The following is a 13111-nucleotide window of genomic DNA, read 5'->3' as shown; positions in this document are numbered from 1 at the left end:
AGTAAAAAGAGCTGAGGATTTTTAAAAATTAATGACAGACATCAAACCACAGATCCAGGAAGCTCAGACAATAACAAGCAAAATAAATACCAAAAAAATCTACATCTAGGCATATCATATTCAGACTGTAGAGAACCAAAGACAGAGAACCTTGAAAGAGGCCAGAGGGGAAAAAACCTCATCTACAGAGTTAAAACAATAAGAATTAAAGTGGACTTCTCATTAGAAGACCTGCAAGCAGGAAAAGTGTAGAGTCCTACATCCAGTGAAAGTATCCTTCAAAAGTAAAGAGGAAATAAAGACTTTTTCAAACAAAAACTGAGAGAATTCACTGCCAGCAGACATGCCCTGCATGAAATATTAAAAGTTCTTCAGGGACAAGGAAAATGATATAGGTCAGAAAACTCATATCTATATAAAAAGAGCATTGGAGAAGGAATAAATGAAGGTAAAAATAAAATGCTTTTTCTTATTCTTAATTGACACAATAGACAAAGGTTTGTTCAAATTTTTAGTAGTAACAGGGTGATTATAGCATAAGTATAAGTGAAATGAATGACAGCAATTTCATAAGGGACAGTCTGTTACAGGCACCTGCACTACCCATGAAGCAGTGTAGTGTTATTTGAAAGTGGACATAGATTAGTTGTAAATGTATATTGCAGGGCTTCCCTGGTGGCGCAGTGGTTGGGAGTCCGCCTGCCGATGCGGGGGACCCGGGTTCGTGCCCCAGTCCGGGAGGATCCCGCATGCCGTGGAGAGGCTGGGCCCGTGGGCCATGGCCGCTGGACCTGCGCGTCCGGAGCCTGTGCTCCGCAACCGGAGAGGCCACAGCAGTGAGAGGCCTGTGTACCGCAAGAAAAAAAAAATGTATATTGCAAACTTCTGGACAACCACTAAAAAACTTTTTTAAAAGAAGTGTTAATTGATATGCTAAGAAAGGAGAGAAAATGAAATCCAATAAAACGCTCAATTAAAAACAGAGAAGGTTGAAAAGGAGAGGAAGAAAACAAAAGAAGCAAATGGAAAGCAGTCACAAACATGACAGACATCAATCCAGCTGAAGCAATGACCAGTTTATATTTGAGTGGCCTAAGACCACCCATCAAAAGATGGAGACCATTAGAGCAGATTGAAAAAAAAAAGACCCACTATATGTTGTCTATAAGAGACCCACCTTAAATATAAAGACAGATTAAAAGTAAAGGGATGTAGAAAGATATATCATGCTGACAAGAATCAAAAGACAGCTGGAATAGCTGGAAAGCAGACATTAGGACTAGAAAAATTACCAGGGGTGAAGAGCAGCAATAGTATATAATAACCAAGAGGCCAAGTCTCCAAGAAGATTAATAATCCTCAATGCTTATGTACCTAACAACAGAGCATCAAAATACGTGAGACAAAGCCTGACACAACTGCAAGGAGAAATACACAAACCCACCATCACAGCTGGAGACTTCAACATACTACAAGGAATGGACAGATCCAGCCGGCAGAAAATCAGCAAGGACACAGATGAACTCATCAATCAACTGAATATAACTGATCTCTATGGACCACTATGGTGGCTAATTTTAGGTGTCAACTTGACTGGGTTAAGAGGATGCCCAACTAGCTGGTAAAACATTTCAGGGGGTGTCTGTGAAGGTGTTTCCAGAAGAGATTAGCATCTGAATTGGTGCACTCAGTAAAGCTGATGGCCCTCCCAATGTGCGTGGGCCTTGAGTGCCTCAACAGAATAAAAAGAGGGGCAAACTTGCTCACTCTGTTTGAGCTGGGGCACCATCGCCTGTCCTGGGGCCTTCAGATAGACCAGGACTTCCCTACCCCCTCCCAGGCCTTTGAACAGGAACTGAATTACTCCACCAGCTTTCCTAGTTCTTGAGCTTGCCATACATAATGGTGAGAGCCAATTCCTGTAATAAATTTCTGTGTACACACACACACAGACACACAGACACACACACACACACACACACACACACACAGACACACACTACTGGTTCTATTTCTCTAAAGATCCCTGACTAACTACTAGTTCCATCAACAACAGCAGGACACACATTTTGCTCAAGCTCAAGCTCACAAGAAACATTCACCATGACAGGCCACGTTCTGGGCCACAAAACACATCTTAACACATTTAACAGAACAGAAATCATACAAAATACGTTCTCAGACCACTGGAATTAAATCAGTAACAGCAAGATACCTGAAACATTCCAAAATACTTAGAGATTAAACAAGACACTTCTAAGAACCAAGTGGGTCAAGAAGGAAGCCTCAAGAGAAATAAAAACACTTAAACTAAATAGAAATGAAAATACAACTTATCAAAATTTGTGGGATGCAGAAAAAGCAATACTTAGAGGGAAATGTATATTAGAAAAGTAGTATCTGAAATTAATAATCTAAATTTTCACATTAGGAAAGTAGAGAAAGAAAAGCAATTAAATTGAAAGCAAGCAGAAGAAAAGGGAAAAAAAATCAGAGCAGAAACTAATGAAATTGAAAACAGGAAAAAAAAGAAAATCAACAAAATCCAAGATTGGTTTTTCAAAAAGATCAATAAAACTGATAAAACTCTAGCCTGGTTAACTAAGGAAAAAAGGAGAGAAGACAAAAATTACCAACATTATAAATAAAAGAGGAACATCACTACTATCCCACGGACATGAAAAGGTTAAAAAGGCATATTATGAACACTTTATGCCTACAAATTTGATAATTTAGGTGAAATGGATCAATTCCTTGAGAGACACATACTAGCAAAATTTACACCAGGAGAAATAGATAAATCTGAATAGGCCTGTATCTATTAGAGAAACTGAATCAATAATTAATAACCTTCTAAAACATTGAAGTACCAGGCCTAGATGGGTTTCTAGAATATTGGTGAATTCTACCAAACACCTAAGGAAAAACTTTTACCTATTCTTTACAATCTCTTCTGGAAGGCAGAAGGAGAGGGAATACCTCCTAAGTCATTCAATTGAGGCCAGCATCACCCTAATACCAAAACCAGACAGAGACAATTACAAGAAAGGAAAACTACAAATATCTCTCATCAACATAGATGCAAAACTCCTTAACACGAGCAAATGGCATCTAACAACGTAAAAAAAAAAAATTATACACCATGATCATGTGGGTTTATTCCAGTATACAAGGCTGGTTCAGCACTCTAAAATCAGTTAATACACTCCGTCACATCAACAGGCTAAAGAAGAAAACTCAAATGATCATATCAATGGATGCAGAAAAAGTGACAAAATCACTTTTCATGATAAAACTCTCAATAAACTAGGAATCAAGGGGAACTTCCTCAACTTGATAAAGAACATCTATTTAAAAAACCCTACAGACGGGAATTCTCTGGCAGTCCAGTGGTTAGGACTCTGTGCTTTCACTGCTGAGGGGAGGGTGCAGGTTCAATCCCTGGTCAGAGAACTAAGATCATACAAGCTGCATGGCGTGGCCAAAAAAACCCCCCAAACCAAAAAAATGCTATAGTTAATGCCATACTCATGGTGAGAAACTCAAAGCTTCCCTACGAAGATCAGAAACAAGGCGAGGATGCCCCATCCCCACTCATACAATGAACTGGAAGTCCCAGTTGACGCTACAAGAGAAGAAAAGGAAATAAAAGGTACACAGAGTGAAACAGAAAAATAAAACTGTCTTTGTTCTCAGATGACATGACCGTCTATGTAGAAAATCCTAAAGGATCCACAAAAAAACTACTGGAGTTAATCAGCAATTATAGCAAGGTTGCAGGATATAATGCTAATGTACTAAAGTCAATTGTTTCCCTATATACTAGCAATAAACAACTGGAATTTGAAATTAAAAAAACAATAACATTTATAATTGCGCCAAAAAAAGAAGGAAATATTTAAGTACAAATCTAACAGAATATGTAAAGATTTATGAAGAAAACTACAAAACTGATGAAAGAAATAAAAGAAGATCTAAATAAATGGATGGATATTCTATGTTCCTAGATTGGAAGATTCAATATTGTTAAGATGGTCAATTCTGCCCAACTTGATCTACTGATTCAACACAATCCCAATCAAAATCTCATCAATCATTTTGTGGATACTGACAAACTGATTCTAAAGTTCATATGGAGAGGCAGAAGGCCCTGAATAGCCAGCACAATATTGATGGAAAAGAACAAAGTTGGAGAACTCACAGTACCCTATTTCAAGACCTATTATAGAGCTACAATCATCAATAAAATGTGGTACTGGCGAAAGAACAGATACATCAATCAGTGGAACAAAACAGAGTTCAGAACTAGACCACCACAAACAGAGGCAACTGATTTTTTACAGAGGAGCAAAGGCAATACAACGGAGAAGGAACAGTCTATTCAACAAACGGTGCTGAAACTGGATGACTAGACTGAAAAAAAGCATCTAGACACAGACCTTACACCTTTTACAAAAATTAACTCAAGATGGATCACAGGCCTCAATGTAAAATGTTAAAGTGCAAAACTTCTTAAAGAGACACAGGAGAAAATCTACGTGACCTTATTTGGCAATGAGTTTTTAGATACAACACCAAAAGCACAATCGATGTAAGAAAAAAACTGATAAGGACTTTATTAAACTTAAAAATTTCTGTTTTGCAAGATGCTGTTAAGAGAATAAAATAAAAAGAGAATAAAAAGACAAGCTACAGACTGGGAGGCTATATTAGCCACCCCCTACCAACCCCTCCAATGCCCCCCACCCTGCCTAAAAGCTTCCTGCCTCCTTCCCTGCCTCCTTCTTTGGACCCTAGTTTTAGAAAAATTCATGTTCCTAACCCATATTTGTTTTTTTTTCCTACCATTTCTATCTCATACATTTTCAAATATTTAACTTTATTACATAAAGAAGTAAAACAAAAAAGGACTTGTATTCAAAATACACAAAGAACTCTTAAAACAATAATAAAACAACCTAATTTAAAAATAGGAAAAAAAAATAGGAGAACCATCTTTGAAAAGATGAACAAATTCAACAAACCTCTAGCTAGATGGATGAAGAAAAAAAGAGAGAAGACTCAAATTACTAAAAATAGAAATGAAAGTAGGGGTATTACTACTAATTCTACAGAAATAAAAAGGACTATGAAAGGACTATGGACAATTGCATGCCAACAAACTGGATAACCTAGACGAAATGGACAAATTCCTAGAAACACAAAACCTACTAAGACTAAATCACAAACAAATAGAAAAGCTGAATACACCTACAACTAGTAAGGAGATTGAATCAGTAATCAAAAACCTCCTGACAAAGATGAGCCCTGGACCTGATGGCTTCACTGGTGAATTCTACCGAACATTTTAAGAAGAACTAACAACAATCCTTCTCAGACGTTTCCAAAAAAATTGAAGAGGAGGAAACATTTCTAACTCATTGTATTGAGGCCTGAATAACCCTGATACCAATGCCAGACAAAGATACTCCAAGGAAAGAAAACTACAGGCCAATATCCCTTCTGAACACTGATGCAAAAATCCTCAACAAAACACTAGCAAACTGAAGTTAGCATCATATTAAAGAATTACATACCGTGACTACGTGGGATTTATTCCTGGAATGCAAGGATAGTTCAACATACAAATATCGATCAGTGTAATATGCCACACCAACAAAATGAAGGGAAAAGAACACACGATCATCTTGATGCAGAAAAAGCATTTGACAAAATTCAACACTCCTCCGTGACAAAAACACTCAACAAAATAGAGATAGAAGAAAACTATCTCAACACTATACAAGCCATATATGAAAAGCCCATAGCAAACATAATACTCGATGATGAAAGACTGAAGCTTTTCCTCGAAGATCAGGAACAAGGCGAGGCTGCCCACCTCACCTCTCCTATTCAACATAGTACTCGAAGTTCTAGCCAGAGCAATTAGGCAAGAAAAAGAAATAAAAGGAATCCAAATTAGAAAGGAAGAAGTAAGATTATCTGAGATGGCATGACCTCATATGTAGAAAATCCTAAACACTGCACAAAAAAGCTATTAGATTATAGGTCATATAACTCAATATCAAAAAACAAACAGCCCAATCCAAAAATGGGCAGAATACCTAAAAAGACATTTCTCCAAAGAAGACATACAAATGGCCAACAGGCACATGAAAAGGTGCTCAACACTGCTAATTATTAGAGAAATGCAAATCAAAACCACGAGGAGGTATCACCTCACACTGGTCAGAATGGCCATCATCAAAGTCTGTGAATAATAAATGCTGGAGACTGTGGGGAGAAAAGGGAACCCTCCTGCACTGTCGGTGGGAATACGTATTGGTGTAGCCACTATGGAAAACAATATGGAGGTTCCTTAAAAAACTAAAAATAGAGCTACCATAGGATCCAGCAATCCCACTCCCTGGCATATATCTGGAAAAGATGAAAACTCTAATTCAAAAGGATACATGCACCCCAATGTTCACAGCAGCCCTATTTACAATAGCCAAGACATGGAAACAACCCAAGTACCTATGAGCAGTCAATCGGTTTAAAAAGAAATGTGGTATATATGTACACAATGGAATATTACTTGTCCATAAAAAAGAATGAAATACTGCCATATGCAGCAACATGGATGGACCTAGAAAATAACATAGTAAGTGAAGTCAGACAAAGAAAGACAAATATTATGTGATATTACTTACATGTAGAATCTAAAAAATAATAGAAATGAATCTATATACAAAATAGAAACAGGGCTTCCCTGGTGGCGCAGTGGTTGAGAGTCTGCCTGCCGATGCGGGGGACGTGGGTTCATGCCCCGGTCTGGGAAGATCCCACATGCCGCGGAGCAGCTGGGCCCGTGAGCCATGGCCGCTGAGCCTGCGCGTCCGTAGCCTGTGCTCCGCAACGGGAGAGGTCACAACAGTGAGAGGCCCGTGTACCAAAAAAAAAAAAAAGAAACAGACTCACAGACATAGAAAGCAAATTTCTGGTTATCAAAGGGGAAAGGGAGGGGAGCAGGGATAAATTAGGACTATGGGATTAACAGATATATGCTACTACATATAAAATAAATAAGCAACAAGGATTTATTGTATAGCACAGGGAACTATATTCAATATCCTGTTACAACCTATAATGGAAAATAATCTGAAAAAACAAAAGACTGAATCACTTTGCTCTGCACCTGAAACTAACACAATATTGTAAATCAGCTATACTTCAATTAAAAACAAAACAAAACATCAATAAACCCATGGTGATTCATGGTGAGGCGGCTAAAGTAATCTGGTAAGCCTTTAAGGAAAAAAAAAAAAAAGCTGTTGGATCTAATAAATGAATTCATCAAATTAGCAAGATACCAAAGTCAACACACAAACATCAGTTGCATTTCTATACACAAAACATGAACAATCTGAAAAGGAGATTACAGAAACAATCCCATTTATAATAGCATCAAAAAGAATAAAATACTTTGAAATTAACCTAACCACGGAGGTGAAAGACTTGTACAATGAAAACTACAAAACACTTCAGAAAGCAATTAAAGAAAACATAAATTAATGGACACACATCCCATACTCATGGACTGGAAGGCTTCATATTGTTAAACCGTCAATATTAACCGAAGCAATCTACAAATTCCGTGCTATCTCTCTCAAAATACCAATGTTTATTGCAGAAATAAAAAAAACCATCCTAAAATTCATATGGAATCTCAAAGGACTGAGAATAGCCAAAACAATCCTGAAAAGGAACAAAACTGGAGAACTCACATTTCCTGATTTCAAAACTTACTATAGTAATTCAAAACAGTGTGATATTGGCATGAAGACGTATATAAACCAGCGGAACAGAACAGAGAATCCAGAAATAAACCCCCACATGTATGGTCAAATGATTTTTGACAAGAGTGCTAAGACCATTCAGTGGAGAAAGGACAGTGTTTTCAACAAACGGTCCTGGGAAAGCTGGACATCCACGTGCCAAAGAACGAAGGTGGGCTCTAACTGGTTAGGTATATGGCTATCTAACACCATATGTAAAAACTAACTCAAAATGGATGAAGGACCTAAACGTAAGACCTAAAGTAATAAAACTCTTAGAAGAAAACATAGGATGAAAGCTTCACGACACTGGACTTGACAATGATTTCTGGGATATGACAACAAAGGTACAGGTAACAAAAGAAAAAATAGACAAACCGGACTTTAAGAAAATTGTTATAATTTGTATATCAAAAGGCAATATCCACACGGTAAAAAGGCAACCTACAGAATGGGAGAAAATATTTGCAAATCATATTTCTGATATGACATCAATATCTAGACTATATACAGAACTCCTAAAACTAAACAACAAAAAACCCCCCAAATAACTGATTGAAAAATGGGCAAAGGACTTGAAAAGACATTTCTCCAAAGAAGACATACGAATGGCCAATATACACATGAAAAGATGCTCAGTGTGACTGATCCTTAGGGAGATGCAAACGAAAACCACAGTGAGACGAGACTGCCCCACACCCGTGAGGATGGCTGTTATCAAAAACACAGAAAACATGTGTTGGTAAGGATGCCGAGAAACTGGAACTCTTGTGCACTGTCAGCAGGAAAATAGTACGGAAGTTCCTCAAAAAATTAAACACAGTACTACCATATGAACCGGCAATCCCACTTCTGGGTATACACCCAAAAGAACAGAAAGTCAGGTCTTGAAAAGTTACTTGTACACCCACATTCATAGCAGCATGATTCCTAACAGCCAGTGGGTGGAAGCAACCCAATGTCCGTCGATGGATGAGTGGATAGACAAATTGTGGTCCATCCATACAATGGAAGAAAATTCTGCAGTATGCTACAACATGGATGTACGTTGTGGGCACTAGGCTAACTGAAACAGCTAATCACAGACGGACAAATACTATATGATTTCACTCACATGCGTCAAAATCATGGAGACAGAAAGTAGAATGGTGGCTGCCAATGGCTAGGCGTGGGGAGAGGGAGAGTTATTGTTTAATTGGTATAGAGTTTCAGATTTACATGAGTTATGGGCATGGATGGTGGTGATAGCTGCTCAACAATGTGAATGTATTTAATGCTACTGAACTGTACACTGACAAACTGTTAATAAGATAAATTTTTTGTTATTTGTATTTTAACTCAATATAAGAAAAGGAACAACAAAAAAGAAATGAACTATCAAGCCATAAAACGACAGAGGAACCCTAAATATATACTAAGTGAAAGAAGCCAACCTGAAAAGGCTGCATGCTCTAGTTCACAGCATCCATACATCCCAATCAGGCGACATCCTAGAAAAGGCAAAACTACAGAAACAGTCTAAAGATCAGTGGCTGCCAAGGATTGGGAGGAAAGGCACGAACAGTGGACAGAGAGGTTTTTAGGGCAGTGAAACTACTCTATGATATTGTAATGAGGATACATGTGCTTATGTACCTGTCAAAACCCAAGTATAAGGCGTCCTGTGGGCTGACCTGCCCGAGTGTTTCCAGGGGCGCACAGACCCTGGCCGGGACTCAGACGCGTGCAGTGGTCGCCTTCCTCCCCAGGCCTTCAGTGGGGCAAGGCCGGTGCTCCTGTGTTTGTGCTTGTTTGAAAGATTCCTCTTTTTGTCCCTTCCCCAACCATGTTTTTCTTGCCCAGCAATGATTCATCTTCAATGGTTTGAAATCACAAAATTTCTACCCACCCAATCTTTTACTTCATTCTACTGAGTTGGTCTTAAATAAAATCCTCTTGAGATTTGTATCTTTGAAAGATACTCTGTTTTGTTAACAATAGTTTGTCAGTGGAAAAAAAATCCAAGTATAAGACAGGAACCTAAATGTAAACTGTGGACTTAGTTAATAACAACGTATCTATATGGGTTCATAACTTGTAATGAATGAACCACACTAACACAAGTGGAAATGCAAGATGTTAGTAGCAGGGGAAACTGTGGGGGAATTTCCTGTACTATCTGCTGAATTTTTCTGTAAATCTCAAACTTTCCTAAAAAAAACTATTAATCAGAAAATAATCAATGGAAGGTAGGGAGTAGGTAAAAATATAGATGAAACAAGAGTATCAGAATACTGATAAATGTTGAAGCTAGAGGGTAGGTACAAGGGGGTTATTATACTTCTCTGTTTAATTTGTACATGTTCAAGATTTCCACAATAAAAAGCTTTTAAAACTCCAGATTAGCTCAAGAACTGTCTGTACTGTCTGTATAATGAATAAAAGAACGGGAAGAAAACAGATATTTTGAAGCAAGTATTAAATTAAAATTGAGGGCACGGCTGAATCACACTTGATAGTGGACATCCTTGTCACATCAGGGACATTCACAGGTCAGTGGGCAAGGTGGGAATGGCACAGTCAGGGAAGGACAGAGAGGGGATGAACGCGGAAAGATGTTCATCCTCACTGGTTCACAGAAAGGCCAGCAACGCGGCCTGGTGCGGCATGACGCCTGGACTCAGCACGGGCTCAGGGACAGAGCACCCCATCCTGTGGGAATGCCACTCAGCACCAGCTTTCTGGAGGGCAAACTTCCCAGAGCCCGGAACCTGCAGGTCCACTGGCCGGGCTTCTCTGCTTCACGGATTCTGTCCAAAAAAACGGGCCTGGCTGAAGGTCACGGACTGAATAAACACATGTACAGTCCCTTCAACACACCCTATAAAATCATCAGAAGGTTCCTTCACCGATCAATGAAGTCGTAAGCACACTGGGAACGGTAGAGGGAGCAGACGCCAAGGAGAGCCGCAGGCGGGGACCGTGGCTCCGAGCGGGGCCCTGCGTGGCCTCTCTCCCTCCCACCCCTCCCACTGCCCCTGGCCCAGCTCCCCCTGCAGCCTCTCCCTCCACCCCAGGGAGCCCAGGAGCAGAGGGGCAGCACCCACCCCCACCCCCTCCTCAGGGCCCAGTGCACTCCTGTCTGTCCTCACGGCTCCATCTGGGCCCCAGCAGACACCTGCTCCCTCGTCCGCATCTGACACACACAACTTTCCCGTGGAGCCGTGTTCCCTTCTGGCTACTGCCCACTGTCCCCACAGCTCGACCTCTTAAAGTGCCTGGTCCCCAGCCACCCTCACCGGCCCCTCCCTTCACTGGCTCTACACCCAGCTCCATTCCCACCACTCCAAGGAGACTGTGGTCACCAGTGACCCCATGTGGCCGAGTCAGCCATCCTTTCTCCATTCTGATCAGAGCTGCGGCAGCCCAGCAAAGCACCCCCCTTTCTACAATACCCTTTTCTCCCCCCTCTGCAGGCACACACATGCAACCTCAAGAGGCTGGGTGCTGGCTCTCTGGCATCAGTACCTATGAGGCATCTCAAACTCGATTCCTCTCAAAGTTTCTCTGTCATATGAGTTCCCCCCAAATCATTAACTATTTATCCAAAAGAGGGAAAAATTGGTAACAATAAATCATGGTGAATAAAGTAACCAATACCACGTGTACGTGCATCTACTGGGGAGATGAGGATTTGGAGCTCAGATCAGAGACGACCCGCAGGGGGGAGGGATGGGGGGAGGGACGGGGCTGGGAAGGGGCACAGGAGCCCCTCAACTCAAGCATTTACAGGAAGACAGGATGAAGGCTGACAGACACCCATCAGAATAGAAAAAGAAACAACGAGAAAGCCTAACAAATTAAAAAATAAAATAAAGAGTCAGGCTCAAGTTTCAATTTATCTATAATCCCAGTTGTAAACGGATTAAATTACTTTATATAAGGTTCTCAGATTGAGCTAAAATATAGCTACAAAATAAAGGGATATAAAAAGGTTGAAAATAAGGAGACAAAGAAGTAAAACTTTAAATGGGACAAAATAGGCTTTTCTGTTTGGTAACATGGAGGCATACTCACGTATCTAATAACATGGTCTGTAAACACAGTTAAACTGAACAGACATTCAAGAAGCAATAGCACCTCAGGAATCACAGTGACAGACCTACCTCACCTCTTAAAAATCAACAGATCAGGGACTTCCCTGGTGGTCCAGTGGTTAAGAATCCGCCTTACAATGCAGGGGACGTGGGTTCAATCCCTGGTCAGGGAACTAAGATCCCACATGCTGATGGGCAACTAAGCCCGTGTGCTGCAACTACTGAGCCCAGGCCCTCTGGAGCCCACACCCCACAACTAGAGAGAACCCCTCGCACTGCAATGAAAGATCCCACGTGCTGCAACTAAGACCCAACGCAGCCAAAAATAAATAAATTTTTAAAAAAATCAACAGATCAGTGGATACAATAAGTTAGGAAACAGATCAGTTGACCAGTAAAATAAGCTAGATCCAGCCTCAGCCAGACAGAACAATGTAACCAGTCGATGGACAGGACACCTTCTTCTCAAGCTGTAAGGAAACAGTCACAAACAAAGAGCATTCTGAGCCACAATGAAACCTCAGAAGATTCTATAAAGCAAGGATCTTTAAGTCACTGAACCTTAACAATAACACAAAAAATTAACTCCCTTCCCCCAATCCATCCACTTGAAAACCACAACACCCTCCTAAACAACTCAAGTTAAAGAGGGAATCAAGACTGAAATTACAAACTCTTTAGAAACTAAGGGCAAGGAGAGCGACAGGAGGCGGGTCTGTGGCGGGGAGCCAAAGGGACAGAAGGAGGGATCCAGCCTCAACTGCAGGTACTGGGAAACATAAACTGTCCCCAAAGACGTTATGCACTTCCCTCCAGGAGCCAGGACAGCTATAAAACCCAAGAAAGCAAAAAGAAGTCAGGAAGAAGGAAGCAGAAACAACAACGGAGACCTAATCAATGCAGGCTGTTTGGAAAGACCTGCAATAGTGACAAACTTTGGGGCGTCTGACCAAGAGGAGCAGAAAAAGGTACCAAGAAGTAACAACAGGTACGAGAAACTCCAAACACCACTTAAAAATAACAGGAGAATGTAGTGTGTAACTCTGACCGGTACATCAGGATGGCTTTGGGTTTTGCTTTTGTTTTTGGTTGTGCTGATGGTTGTTGACCTGGGGGTCTAGTAGGCCCTGAACAGCCTGTCACACACTGGAGCCTTTTCTCACCTGCAGTGGTAATTACAACCTGGAAAACAAACGCTGATTCAGACTAAATGCACAA

The 13111-nt window shown here is 40.4% G+C and overlaps 1 protein-coding gene across 2 annotated transcripts in view; it reads right to left on the bottom strand.

Moving 5' to 3' along the window:
• Positions 1 to 13111, bottom strand: part of THAP4 (THAP domain containing 4) — a 41379-nt gene that overhangs the window by 23808 nt on the left and 4460 nt on the right. The window lies entirely within an intron of this gene.

The sequence above is a fragment of the Phocoena sinus genome, chromosome 7, assembly GCF_008692025.1.
Source record: "Phocoena sinus isolate mPhoSin1 chromosome 7, mPhoSin1.pri, whole genome shotgun sequence".
Lineage (NCBI taxonomy): Eukaryota > Metazoa > Chordata > Mammalia > Artiodactyla > Phocoenidae > Phocoena > Phocoena sinus.
The sequence above is the reverse complement of the archived record's forward strand: the minus strand, read 5'-3'. Positions and strand labels throughout refer to the sequence as shown.